This window comes from Chaetodon auriga, chromosome 22 (genome assembly GCF_051107435.1).
Source record: "Chaetodon auriga isolate fChaAug3 chromosome 22, fChaAug3.hap1, whole genome shotgun sequence".
Taxonomy (NCBI): domain Eukaryota; kingdom Metazoa; phylum Chordata; class Actinopteri; order Chaetodontiformes; family Chaetodontidae; genus Chaetodon; species Chaetodon auriga.
Genome location: NC_135095.1, coordinates 2,175,983 through 2,190,521, shown reverse-complemented (window position 1 = coordinate 2,190,521; position 14,539 = coordinate 2,175,983). Strand labels below are relative to the sequence as shown.

At 39.3% G+C, this 14,539-nt stretch overlaps 1 long non-coding RNA gene across 1 annotated transcript; it reads right to left on the bottom strand.

Moving 5' to 3' along the window:
• Positions 1-2,295: 2,295 nt before the first annotated feature.
• LOC143315169 (uncharacterized) lies at positions 2,296-10,214 on the bottom strand. Its single transcript, XR_013075867.1, has 3 exons — positions 10,161-10,214; positions 9,192-9,219; positions 2,296-3,451 (listed from the first exon to the last, which is right to left on the bottom strand). It is a non-coding gene; the product is annotated as an uncharacterized LOC143315169 (long non-coding RNA).
• Positions 10,215-14,539: the final 4,325 nt, after the last annotated feature.

The following is a 14,539-nucleotide window of genomic DNA, read 5'->3' as shown; positions in this document are numbered from 1 at the left end:
AGATTTCCAGTCCCCAGATCTTCCCGTCAGGGCTGCCCTTTATCGCCCCTTTTGTTCGCTCTCTCCTTAGAGCCTATTGCCCAGGCTATTCGAGAGTCAGAGGCATTAGACCCAATAATGGTCTGTGATACACCACATTCCATCTCCCTGTATGCGGATGATATTTTGATTTTTGCAAAAAAATTCATCTAAAACACTGCCTGACCTGCTTAAGATATTTGAAGACTTTGGCAACTTATCAGGATATAAAATCAATTGGACAAAATCTGCATTATTGCCTCTAGGGGATCATAAGGAGAACACACCTTGTAACATTCCGGTTGTCAAACATTTCAAATATCTAGGGCACATGTGTCAAACTCAAGGCCCGCGGGCCAAATGTGGCCCGCCATGTCATTTTATGTGACCCGCGAGAGCTCAAAAGTTTTGAGTGTCTAAAAATAAATATCAAAAAATAAATTAAGAGCGTGCTTTGACCAAAAACTACATTTCCCACAATGCCTTTCGACTACGATAGCCGCGAAGTGACGGCCTACCGCCACTACACGGCAGTGTTTCCACATCCATGCCAACGAGTGGAATTGAGACATAAATAATGATCCCAAAATGTCCAGAAAGAGAAAAGTTGACGCAGACGGAAGACTGTTTCAAGAAAGATGGGAAGGCGAATACTTGTTTGTGCTTCAAGGAGAAAGACCGGTATGTCTTTTGTGTTACGAGGCGGTGTCGGTTGTCAAAGAGTACAATCTGCGTCGGCATTTTGACACCAAACACGGAGCTAAGTACGCTAAAGCTAGCCTTCAAGAAAAGCAACAAATTGCCCAAGAATTAAAAGGCAAACTGCAGTCGCAGCAGAGTTTGTTCACGAAATCCACAGCCAAAAACGAGGCCGCAGTGAAAGCTAGCTTCATTGTGGCTGAAGAAATCGCCCACGCTTCCAAGTCTTTTTCAGAGGGAGCGTTTTTGAAGCAGTGCATGCTGAAGGTCTGTGAGCAGGTGTGCCCTGACCAGTTACAGACTTTTAAAAATGTCAGTTTATCAAGAAACACCATCGCGGACCGAGTGAAGGAACTAGCAGAAAATCTTAAAACACAGCTGGCCGAAGAGACACGCAGCTACACAGCTTTTTCATTAGCTGTTGATGAAAGCACAGATAACACGGACACAGCGCAGTTATCAATTTTTATTAGAGGCGTAAAGTCGGACCTCTCTATCACTGAGGAGCTGTTGGATGTGGCTGCAATGCATGGGACCACGACGGGACAGGACATTTTTGATGCGGTGGAGAAGTCCGTAAGTAAAAATGCATTGCCTTGGGAAAACTTGGTGGGATTAACTACAGACGGTGCACCGGCAATGTGTGGAGGAAAAGTGGGCTTGGTTGGACTAATGAAGGGGAAAATGCAAAAAATGAACTGTCACACGCCTCTGATAACGTATCATTGCATTATCCATCAAGAAGCTTTGTGAGGGAAGGTGCTGGGGATGGAGGACATTGTGACCACAGTCATGAAAACAGTGAACTTCATTCGGGCGCGTGGCCTGGATCACCGTCAGTTCCAGCAGTTTTTGCTGGAGATGGGCTCGGAACACGGGGATGTGCCGTACCATACAGAAGTGCGGTGGCTGAGTAGGAGCAAAGTCCTCAAGCGATTTTTTGAGCTCAGGGAAGACATTGCTCTTTTTATGCAGAGTAAAGGAAAACTCATGTCTGAACTATCAGATCCAAAGTACACTGTAAACCCGAATAAGTTAGCAGAACTCAAAAAAAGTGAGGCAATCAGTTGCCACATTTTTTTTGAGTTCATAAACTCAAACATTTGAGTATATCAGAGCTTAAATATTTGGAGTTGATATTAGATATACTTTTAAATTACTCATAAATTGAATTACTGATTAGGCCAACTCAAAAATTGTCAGTACATGGTACTCAAATAATTCATTCATCTTTCTCATTGCAATAACTAAAGATAACTTAATAATTTCAAGCATGAAAACTCAGGATTTCATGTTCAACGAACTTAACATTTATTAGCTTTATCTTTCAATCTTCCGATTACACATGACTCAAAAACATTGACTTGCTTAAAGTCAAAATCATTTACCCTCACACTTAAAATATTTGTGGCAACTGATTGCCTTAAACATATTAAGTACTCTTAACTTAAAAGTAGTGGTGGAAAATATTCAAAATCAGTAAAAACAAAATGTCAGTGTCAACACTTAGCATATTGGTTAAACAACAATAAAATGTAAATTACATCAACAACTTTGTGCCATTATGCTAAACACCAGTTGAATACTGTAGAGCAGCAACTTGAACATCAACAGTTGAACAATAGTCACCACAGACCATGACATATTCTTGTTGTCTACTTTGCTCTAACAGGGTAAGCCCTTAGAATCCACATGTAACATGAGGTCATTGTTGTCTGTAGCTTATCAAGTACTCTTGACTTAAAAGTAGTAGTGAAAAACATTCAAAATCAGGAAACTGTTCATACAACATTACCCTTTGAGTTTTGAAAAAATATTTACCCACACCTGTGCCTTGTAGCATAAAATGAAACATAAATATTTGAAAGAAACAATTACAAAGGCACAATTTGGGCAATCTGGTTGTAAACTTGCAGTGCAGCAATGTAAACAATTTTCAAAATCATAAGGCACAGTGTGTAGCCTTCCTTTGGCTATCTGGTTTAAATCTAGTAACTTCAGGACGCACTGTGTAGTTCTAGAAAAGAAATTCAAATTCAAAAGCAAAATTCACAATATCCCAACATCCCATCCTCGGGGGATGATAAAGTCTCTGTAACACTGTTTGCCACTGGGTAGGCAATTACTTTAAATCAGTAAAACAGCCTGAAACTTTGAGGCCAGATTCTTTCCCCAAACTACACCTTGTAAAAACAAAATGTCAGTGTAAACGCATATCGGTTCAACAACAATAAAGTGTAAATTACATTAACAACTTTGTGCCATTTGGCTAAAAAAACAGTTGAATACTGTAGAGCAGCAACTTGAACATCAACAGTTGAACAATAGTCACCATGGACCATGACATATTCTTGTTGTGGACTATGATCTAACAGGGTGAGCCCTCAGAACCCACAACTCCTTTTCAGATCTATAGTTACACATGTAACATGAGGTCATTTTTGAGAGTCTGTAGCTTTGGTGACAATTTAGAGTTATCCAGACCAAGCAGGATTTTCTGTGTGAACTCAAATGTGTTGGTCAGTCCCTTCGGATAGGAGAGATGTAGAGCATAAATCAGGCCAAACATTACCAGAAAGGCATCAGCAAGCCTGGGGAGGTCGACCACGACATCACCCTCTAGGATGACGGAGATTTTCTCTGGGTGGTAGTGAACTGGGCTTGTGGCATCGTCACTCACGGTTGTAAGGAGGACCACTGACGCATCCCCCAGGTCTGGCTCATCCATATCATCCTGAAAAAATGAAAAGGCCAATAAAATATTAAAAACCAAAGAAAAAATATAATATAAAGAACAGAGGTTGACTGAAAGAGCTGTGAAAAAAAATCTGAAAAAAATATTTATCTCATACATTTTTAGAGCAGTTGTTTTGAGTGGACAAAATGTCCTTAAGGGTCTCAAAGGATGGATTTTGAAAGAGGGTTAAGGTTTCTAAACATCTTGCCAAATGTTTGCAGTTGAACACTGGCCCATTTACAGAAATGTTAATGTGTGTTTTCCTTATACATAAGTAAATGAAATGAAAATATGAATAGGTTAATTTCAGTGGTGGAAAAAGTACTGAAAATCTGTACTCATGTACAAGTACTATTACATTGCTAAAAGTAAAACTACTGGTGTTAGAAAAATACTCAAGTAAAAGTACAAAGTATTCATCAAAAAAAGTACTCAGAGTATTAGTTACTTTTAACCGGTGATGTGACGTCACCTCTCCAGACTAAGATCTACATTTTGTGTCTTTTACTTTACTAATTGTCAACAACTAACAATCAATTAATCATTAATAATTGATCAGGTATAAAACAAGTGTTTTTTCCTTAATTCTGATTGGTTGGGTCTCTTTTTTTTCTCATTTCAAGTCTTTATTTCTTTACTCAGCAAATGTCTCCGGCAGACAAAAAACAAAATTAGATGAGGTGCAGTTGTTGCCACGACTATTTATTAAATATCCATGAATACATTTTTAACTGGTTAAATTCTTAACATAAAATCAACTAAAAATCAATCATTAATGTCCTTTGTTTTGTTTTGTTTTTTTGTCCATATCTCCTGGTTTTCATCGGCTTGTTTGCTGTCAAATCAGCTTATTGGCGACGCAGCTAAAATCTCTGGATATTAATTAAAATTGTACTCTGTACTCAACTATGATTTTAAAAGTAACTAAGTAGATTACATGGCATAATGAATACTTAAGTACAAGTAAAAGTACAGACTTGAAAACCTACTCATAAAAGTACAAGTACCCAAAAAAACTACTTAATTACAGTAATTTGAGTATTTGTAATTAATTACTTCCACCCCTGGTTAATTTACAGTACAATAGGCTTGATATTTCTTAACTGGGACTTACCACACATGTTCTGAAAAATCCGGACACTTCCTCACGCAGATACACAGGAAGGGCATGGAGAATAGTGACCCGCCTTGTGTGGACATCATGTGACTCCTAAGAAGATTAAAATAGTGTAAATACTGTGACAAGTTTACTAATCAAACCCAATGCCAGTCAACGCATTATATTAGCTACCACAATAATATCTGCACATAATTCCACTAATAACCTGCTGACTTATCTGGTGCATTTGTGAAATTCAAACACTTATTTAAAGCTTTAAATTATCAACATTAAACAAAGACTTCACCTGTGAAATGTATAATCACCTGTGTATCATGGACTTTGAAAATGTCGGCCAACGCGTCTGCAGTTTTGCCCGTTCTGGAAGCTTTCTGCCGAAATAACGCCATTAAATGAGGAGTGTGACGATCAAGTTCGGCATAGAAAGTATTGGGAAGGTTCTGGTTGGTAATGCATTGAAATTCTGCATACACCTGCATTGTGGAAAGGACAGTACAGAAAGAAGAGAGAAAGAGGAAAGAGATTATTTAATCTAGGATGAATGCATGGATAACACTGCACACAATGTGATATACAGTACTGTCTGATACAGATGCAAACAGATGAATGAGTTGATCAACATTACCTCGGACTGCATACGAAGAGCAGGCCAGAGCTCCATGAGCTCTTTGATTGGTGGGCTGGACGTCACAATAGTCTGTCGTCGCAAGGCAAATGTGGTCTGCATCATCTTGCTAATATGTGGAAGATTTCTCTCTGTCTTCTTTACTTCCTCCACAATAGCCTGCCTCAAAACGTCAAGACTTGAAGGATCCTCTCCTTGAGGAAAGTTGGGCAGAAAGTTGACTTCTGCACGCCTAGGTCTTTTGATGTTGGAGTGTGAGGGTTCATTGTCAGGGTTTCTTTGACTTCTTTTCCCAGCATTTACAGTGACCTCCTGACATCCAGCTCTTCTCATCTTGGTCCTGTAGTTACCCATTTTAAACTTGATGCTGTTTTTCCAGCCATTCCATCCACGGTCAGATCCTGCTTCTTTTAAACAGGGATGTTTCCTCACAAGAGCTTCAGCTACCACTGCTATCTCCTTATCACTAGGGTAAGCCTTGAAACCATATATGGTAGATGCCAGTTTGTCTAAGATATTGTGTTTTTGATCCCTTGACAGCTGAAGAGTTTTTTGATTCTTTTCAAATTCAGCATTCCCATCTCGAAGTGTCAGCTCGACGTCATATGCAAATGTGGGAATTTCAAAAGCACCTGGAGGCCATCTGCTTAGACGTTCTGGGGATGACACGTCTGAAAGGGTATCAGTCGATGCAACCGAACTGGAATCCTCTGTAAGTGAAATATGAACACAGGCCTTTTGTGGTAATTCTTGAATGTCAACGAGGCAGGTGAGCTTTCCATCGAAGTCTGGATCTTCATATTTCAAAGTGAAGTCACAGTCCAATCCCAGTTGTTCTTTTAAAATCTCAATCAGTCCATCAACAGAGGCTGGACGGGAGCCGAGTTTTAATTTTCTGACACGGTCTGCTTCGACGACACGAAGGATCATGTTTTGTGGGGCTTCAGCTGCCATTGCTTTAATAAATGAAATGGGAGGTTAAAGGCACATCAACATGTATTATGGTGCATTTATAAGACTTTGTAAATGTTTATAATCCTTTATGACAACCTCTAATGTGTTTAGCATTGACAATGTTTTATACTTTACATGCCAATGTGACAGAAAATTGTGAGACTTGGGTTACACAGTACATTATAACTACCATAAAATTAGCCAGCTATATTAATGTGCTTTTAATGCAGTATGTTCTTTAGAATGTGTTACCAAAAAGTGCAATCCCAAAATTGATGTATAATGATTGATCATACTGAGCACATCTTCCAATAAATGTACAAATAGTGATTTGTGAAGAATTACTTACCATAAATTTGTCTTAATTTTGTCTCACTTGTATGAACCTCTTGGGAGTCACCAACAGCAGCCCATCTATTTTGTATGCAGAGAGTGGGCTTGTATCATTGAATTCCGATTGCAGGTGGATAGACAGGCTTCCCTGTGTGGCTGACAGCTCGTAGGATCGAAGATGCTCTACATACCAGGAGTCATAATCATAACAGAGAAAAGAGACATTGTGATTCACAAGGTAGATCTGTGTTAGTCTGCAAAATTTAGACAGTCCCCCACTGACTCCAACAGACACAAACATTCCACTGGTATAGTCTATGTTAATGGTCACCTTTGATGTACGATAGACAGTGTCACTGGTTGTTTGTCCTCTGATGTGAGCCTGAGCTACTTCTGGTAGAGCTGAAACCAAAACAGACTCAACCCTGGATGTTTGTGTTTTTGGCTTGAAAAACGATGGTGAAGCAAGGTGATAGGCCATCATGTGCTGGTGTCTCACTGCCATTGTCTTCAAGACATTTTTGAAGTTTTGCACATCATGCACCACTCTCTTGAAGAAGCGATGCTTAGCCTCAAATCGCATTGTCCAAACATGCACCAGGGGCCCAAAGCACTTAACTAAGTTGGGATAATGCTCTACATAGTGATGTTTAGGACGAAGTCTAAACTCAGGGAAAGCTTCTTGCAGTATCTGTCTGTGGTCACTGATTTTGCAAACAAAGTAGTCAAGTGTTTCATCAGAAAATGATGGGCACAATGCTAATTCCACCACCTCCTTCAAGTCCATCAAAACCTCCCACGCAGCATTACTCTCTGGCACTTTACTGCCTACAAGTAACGGAAGTAGTCTCAAGAGAGTGGCATTTTCATGCCCATTGCCTCCTATTGTTCCTCGGGTCATGAATGTTTTGGGAACTGGATGAGGTTTATTTACTTTATCAGTGTGCTTATATGGGAAAGATGTGATCCTTTGGTTCAAATAGTCTAAAGTGAAGAACTTAAGCCGAATCATTTCTTTAATGCAAAGAGCAAGTTCAATTGGAACGATTCCTTCCAAAAGATCATGTAGTAGATCTGGAGGAAGACCTGTGATAGGGTGGAAGTAATCAAGTGACTCACGCAAGACACAACCACCTTTAACCCCAAACTGGCTGCTTGAACTCTCATCTTGGAGGACATTTTGTACATGAAGATCATGACTAGCTTTGGTTCTCTGGACAAACTCATCACTTTTTACCTCAGTTGCTTGAAACTGTTCACTTGTGGCCATACAGAATCTGCAAACATAATCTGCTCTGAATGACTCCATAAAGCCGCCTAACCCATGGGCAGCCAGATTGTCAGCAGAAACACAGAAGATGGTGCCTTTCACATTCTGACCAACAGATTCAATGAAAACACCATCCTGTTCGAGTGTGTGAAGATCATGGACCAGTGGAGCAAGTACAGCTGCATATCCATATTTCTGGACGTCTGTCACTTTAGCTAGCACAGCCAGTTGTATAGTGTGCATTGCTGATCGATACTTGGGCGGCACATTTGCTAGGACCCAGTATAGGCTACAGCACAAAGTTTGTAAACTTTACGTGATGTGCCGAGAGGGTTAGCTATTTCCAGATCGTCAATATATAGCTGGAGTGCTAGGTGTAGATCTTCTGTTGAGAGCAATTCATTCTCCTGGAAATGAGAGCCATCACGATATGACACATAACAACCAGGCTCAGCATTTGGTTCTCTGATCTTGCTCAGAATATCTGTGTTTTTAAACAGCTCCTGAAGCATTTGAAGGATTGGTACATACATGATGGTATGACCAGGTGCTTCTAAATGGTACTCTACTGGCATTACCAATGGATAGTTGTGCTCTATAAATGTCTTTCTTCGCTTGTAAGAGGACAACTCTGCACCTTTGCAAGTAGCACTAAATACAACATTAGAGTCCATGACAGCACTGACAATGTCATTGAGTGTGGAATCTGTAATATTGTGACCATGTCTCTGCAATATATCATTAATGGCATCCTTGATCAAGGGCTGAGATAAAGAGAAGATCTGATCAAGTTCAAGTTGTCAACTATTTCTTGTGTAGCTGTGTTCGACACATGAAGGATAGCCTGCATCTTTAGAAATAAAGAAGCCGCATTAAGTTTGAGCTGATTTTTCAGTTTCGAAGTATCACACTGCTCATCATCCTGCATTTGCGTGCTCTGAACTGGACGCTCTTCATCCGAATCAGTAGTGACATTAGAGCTGGTAGCATGTTGATTCTGAGTATGCTCAAAGACAATGTCACTAGAAAAGTCTGATGCAAGACTACCTTGGTGCACTCTACTTTTATGGGAGTTAAATGAAGAGTATACATTTGTGCTATAGTCACAACCTCTGTATGGGCATACCACTGTCTCATGCTTTTTTAAGTGTGATCTTATGTGACTGAGGAGTACAGACTCTGAAAATGGTTGCTCAGATGTGCATAAAGGACACTTAAAAGTCACAAGTTCCTGATTTTCATTTGCACTGCTGTTTTGTTTTTGAGTATGATATCTTGACAGGTGAGTACTCAGTGCACTAAGTGTCTGAAATGTGCACATGCAATCATCATGGAGGCATGGGAGTGGGCTAATTTTTGAAAAGTGGCTGTGCTGCAATCTACAGTGTTTAAATAGATATGTTCTAGTGGTAAAAAAAAGCTGAACATAACTTACAGTGCCAAGTCATGTTCGTTGCAGCAACCTGAAAAAACACACAAAAAATGTTATTTTACAGGGCACCAGTTATGAAGTTTAAACCTCTATCAGAGCTATCAAAGTACAACAAAACACACCAACATTGCTTAAAACAATATTATATGTGTTAGCCTGTTAGACTATTCAATCTGCAACATTTTACACACACACGCGCGCACACACACACACACACACACACACACACACACACACAGCCTGACAGTTGAACCTGAATTTGCCAACAAAAAGTATTACCTATCTGTGCTAACCACAAAGAAGAAAAAAACAATTTTATCTAACCAGATAATTTAACTTTAAGCTAGACACAACATGTGGTGCTACAGTTAGCGTTCTGCTGCAGAGAATAACTTTTAGCTACACACAACACATGGTGCTAGAGTTAGCTTTCTGCTTTCACACACTGACGCAGCTTCAACACAGATTAAGAGTTGAAGCTGCTGCACCCCTCCCGCCACACACACACACACAGCCTGGCAGTTGAACCTGAATTTGCCCACAGGGCAAAAAAGATATCACCTATCTGTGCAGTGAACCAAAATCACTCATTTGAACTGCAGAAAATTGGGCTGGTAGCATTCATAAATTCTAATCTTAGTAAACACAAAGAAAAAAACAATTTTATTTAACCAGCTAATTTAACACATGGTGCTAGAGTTAGCTTCCTGCTTCCACACACTGACGCATCAACACAGATTAAGAGTTTTAATTTTGAGCAGTCACTGCATGTTTGGTATCACCAGTTTTTACAACTACATAACATTCACCGTGCAACACAGCTAACATTAATTGGCGAGATGACTTTGCATGTTAGCTTGCTGCTAACCTAACGGTTACCAATTTTACATGGCTGACGTGACTCAGTCCGTTTAAAAACACGTTGAACCGCCTGAAACAAACATTCAAACGAGATTTATGTCGACTACTTACATTTAACCCAATGGCGCAGCGCGGACTACTAATGTTGTCTCCTTCGGTTAGTTGGTGGATTGATCCCGCCGTTCTCTGCCAGTCCGCCTCGCGGTCTTCTTCTTCTTTTGTTTCTTGGCAGTTTCGACGCTCCAAGGCGTATTACTGCCCTCCACAGGTTAGTCCGTGAGTCACAGTCTTATCTCATATTCTCCCATACAGTCTTGTATCACACAGGAACAGTAAAATTGCTGTCTCAGTCTGTTGATGATTGTTATGGAAGCCAAATAGCGTTATAATAGAAAATGGAACTAATCCCAAATCTGTTAATGTTTTAAAAAGGTCTCTCAGCACAATAGACTACATTCAAGCAAAATATGTTTCACTGTCTCAGGGTGTCCACACTCACATAGCCCAGTACTGTTTCCCAATTATATAAAAAATCATTGTTTAATCCACAGTGCCCCAATCTTAATCTGCACATTTTTACAGAATCTTTTCGGTTTCCTTGACAATAAATTACTTTTTTAATTTTGGGGTGAAAAGAGAAATAGTGTCTTCCCTTGCTTTCTTTTTCGCATTGTCTCTGCCATGCATTCTCCATTCTTTAATTTTCGTTCTCATTTCAACTCTTTCCATAGGAAGAAGGTGTGCATGTGTAACCTACACAGTACAAATCTATCTGATGCAATGGATTTATTCTTAATTGATTCTTGGTTTGATTTATTCATGTTTAATAGATACTTTTTTTTATAAGTAACTACGAGTTAATTATTTTAAGTAGGTTACACAAATCTGCAAAAAGTTCATATTAATCAAAAATTACAAGTTAAATAAACTGAAAAGACAGATAATGCTACTGGCAATCAACATTTATAAGTAGAACTTTTAAGAAAATTTTAAGTTAACAAGACTTATACCAATTAATTATTTTGAGCATTCGGATTTACAGTGTCTTAAGTTGTATGTAAACTATGTTTTTAAGTTAATCTTACTTAATATAGCCATAGTTCAATTTAATCAAAACATATTAGTTCAAATTACTCAAAATGGAACAACATGTTAAATGAACTTGACATAATTAAGTTATTAGAACTTTTTTAAAAACTTTGAGTATGCATAATTTATTTAAGTACTTTGAACATTCGGGTTTACAGTGTAGCTGTGTGACTTTGCTGTGTTGTGTGACATAACCGACCATCTCGCCCAGCTGAATCAGAAGCTGCAGGGACGCAAACAAGTCATCACGCAGATGTCCGACACAATCACGGCTTTTCAGCGTAAACTGGACTTATGGATGTGGCAAGTGAAACAGGACAATCTTGTCCACTTTCCTGTTTGTCAGAGCATGTCAGCCTCATTTCCCGAGACTTTTTCATGTGCTCAGTTGGCTACCAAACTGAGCCGGTTAAAGACTGAGTTTGATCGGCGCTTCTCTGACTTCAGAGCACAACAGTCTGGCTTTGACATCTTTGCCAATCCTTTCATCACTGATGTCTGCACTGCGCCCCAACACCTTCAGATGGAGCTAATTGAGCTTCAAAGCGACAGTGGCCTGAGAGCAAAGTTCCAGGATGCTGCAATCCAGGACTTTTACCGTCTGCTGCCCCCTGGTTTGATGCCACAGCTTGGACTTCATGCTGCCCGTGTTCTGTCCATGTTTGGGAGCACCTATCTGTGCGAACAGTTTTTTTCCATAATGAATCTGAACAAAAACAAGCACAGATCACGCCTCACAGATGACAACCTCCATGCTGTTCTACGGATTGCCTCAGCACAGGACCTAAATCCAGACATTGACACACTGGCAACGGGAAAACGGTGTCAGACATCTGGTCAGAAAACACACAGGTAAGCATTTTTTTAAAAACTTAGTTAAAATATAATAAAATGTAATTCAACCAAGAAGAAGAACAGTTAAACTGTGTGCAATTTAATGATTGTGCTTGCATTTTGTTTTGTGTTTATCATTTTCAGAACATGATCAATCGATGGTAGAGAGAGAATCCACTTGGTGTGTTCAAGGACAGGCAAGCATCTCTTAATCAAAGACTAACCTAAAAACTTGACCAATATAGTTGTGAACTGAGTCAACCTTTATTTTGGTATTTTTAGTTGATTACATATTATTTATGTGTAGCTGCTGTTGTAATTATTTAATGTTTGCAGGTCTTATGTGTGTATGCAGACAAATTGTTGTCATCAAACCATCAGTTGGATGCAAGGCTGTGTGCAGCCTTTTTTTGTAAAATGCTACATGTGTCATACATGTTCTTTGCAGCTCAGTTTTATGTTATTTTTCTTTATTCACTTGGACAGTTTGATCCTTCATTAATGGAGTTATGTGGAGTTATGTGTATGTTGTCACTTGAATAAGTTATAATAAATAATGAGTTATTTAACATTAAGGAGTAGTTACATTTATTTTACATTACATTCGATTACATTTAGTTACATTTATAAGTTACATCTGGCCCTTTGAGGACAGCCATTATGCTGATGTGGCCCTCGGTGAAAATGAGTTTGACACCCCTGATCTAGGGGTTTATATATCGTCCTCACTGGAGGCCATAATTAATAGAAATTATAATAAAGTACTTAACGATATCCAGAATGACATGAAAAGATGGAGCAAACTCTCCACGTCTTTTCAGTCCAGACTTTCCATCATAAAGATGAATATATTACCCCGTATTAATTTCATTAGTTCAATGTTACCTCTTGACCCTCCAGCTGGCTTCTGGAGGAAGTTAAAATCCTCCACTAGCATTTATTTATGGAATAAAATGAAGCCCAGAATCAAGGCCTCCACTTTGCAACGACATAAATCAGAGGGTGGGGTTAACCTACCTAACTTTGAATGGTACACGTGGTGCTTTGCTTTGCGTCCACTCACTGTTTGGGTGAATTCAGCATCTCAAGTGTCTTGGCGCCCCATTGAGGAGAGACTAACACATCCATACAACCTAACAAATCTCATTTATTCAAGCATACCACAGAAGATAGTCAAACGTGACTTTGGTCCAGTTATTACATACATGTTTACTGCATGGCACAAAGTCCAGAACCTCGCAAAAACAGACAAGTTCTTTTGCCAGTCTCCTATTTTTCGCAATTATTCCCTCCTAATAGATGGCAAACCAAATATTTTCCCACAATGGTCTGATAGAGGTGTTCATACCATTCAAGACATTATGGGACAACAAGGTCTCCGTGAGTTTCAGGACTTACAAAAATCTTACAACCTACCGGGCACTTCTTTCTTTTTTTATTTGCAGTTACATGCGGCCATGCGTGCTCATGGTGTACCATGGGGCGCACTCCTGGAAAAACACCCTCTTTATGAGTTACAGGTCAAGAATATAAATAACAATGGGATTATCTCTGCTCTTTACAAATATATAACCAAGGCTTCTTACAAGCCTCTCTCACTTGATGATAGGTGGAGAAAGGACATCAATTGTTCTCAAGAAATTGATTGGCATACTGTCTGGCTAAATATAACATTGTCATCCAGAAATCCAAACCATCAGATGATAAACTATAATTTTATTCATAGATCCTATCTCACTCCTCAAAGACTGTATCAAATGAAGTTCAGAGATGATCCATATTGTGGCTTTTGCTCAGACAACAAAATTGGTACCTTTATCCACATGGTGTGGCAGTGCCCGGAGGTTGACCGATTTTGGGTAAATATCTCAAGCATTCTGTCTAATTTTTTTGATAGAGCTGTCCCTCACTCTCAGCACCTGCTTTTGCTTAATGACACTTCATCACTGAAATTTACTGTAAATGAAAAACGACTTCTGCTATCCGGTATCACCGCTGCAAAAAAAATAATAGCCTGTCGCTGGAAAACACCACATGTACTCTTGGTGAGGGAATGGCTCTCGGTCTACAAAGAGATTGTTCAGACAGAGTTGTCTATAGCACGATGTCGCCACGCCAAGGCACAGAATATCTCCTGCTGGTCAAGCCTGTTACAGAATATATATGCCCTACAGTAGCATCTTGCAATGGGGGGGGGGGGGGGGGGGGGTTGATCGAGTGAGTGAGTGAGTGACATGAGTGATTTGTTCTACAGGTATTTGTTTCCATGTTTTTTTTTTTTAACCTTCTTTTTCTTTTCTTTTTTTTTATTTTTTGTTTGTTTGTTTGTTTTTGTTGTTTTGCTTCCCTTCTCTTTCTCTGTTTGTACTATTATTATTACTATTGATGTTGCATTTTCTGTAATCATCTGTGGGATATTTATGGAGGCTTGAAAGTTCTACCCTGTCTGGGGCACACTATTTGGGTTGGGGGGAGGTTTGGAGGCAGATATTGATGCCATTGTAATTTGAATGCGTCTTTCTTGAACATTCAACGACTGTATGATTGCCTCTGTTAATAGAAAAGCA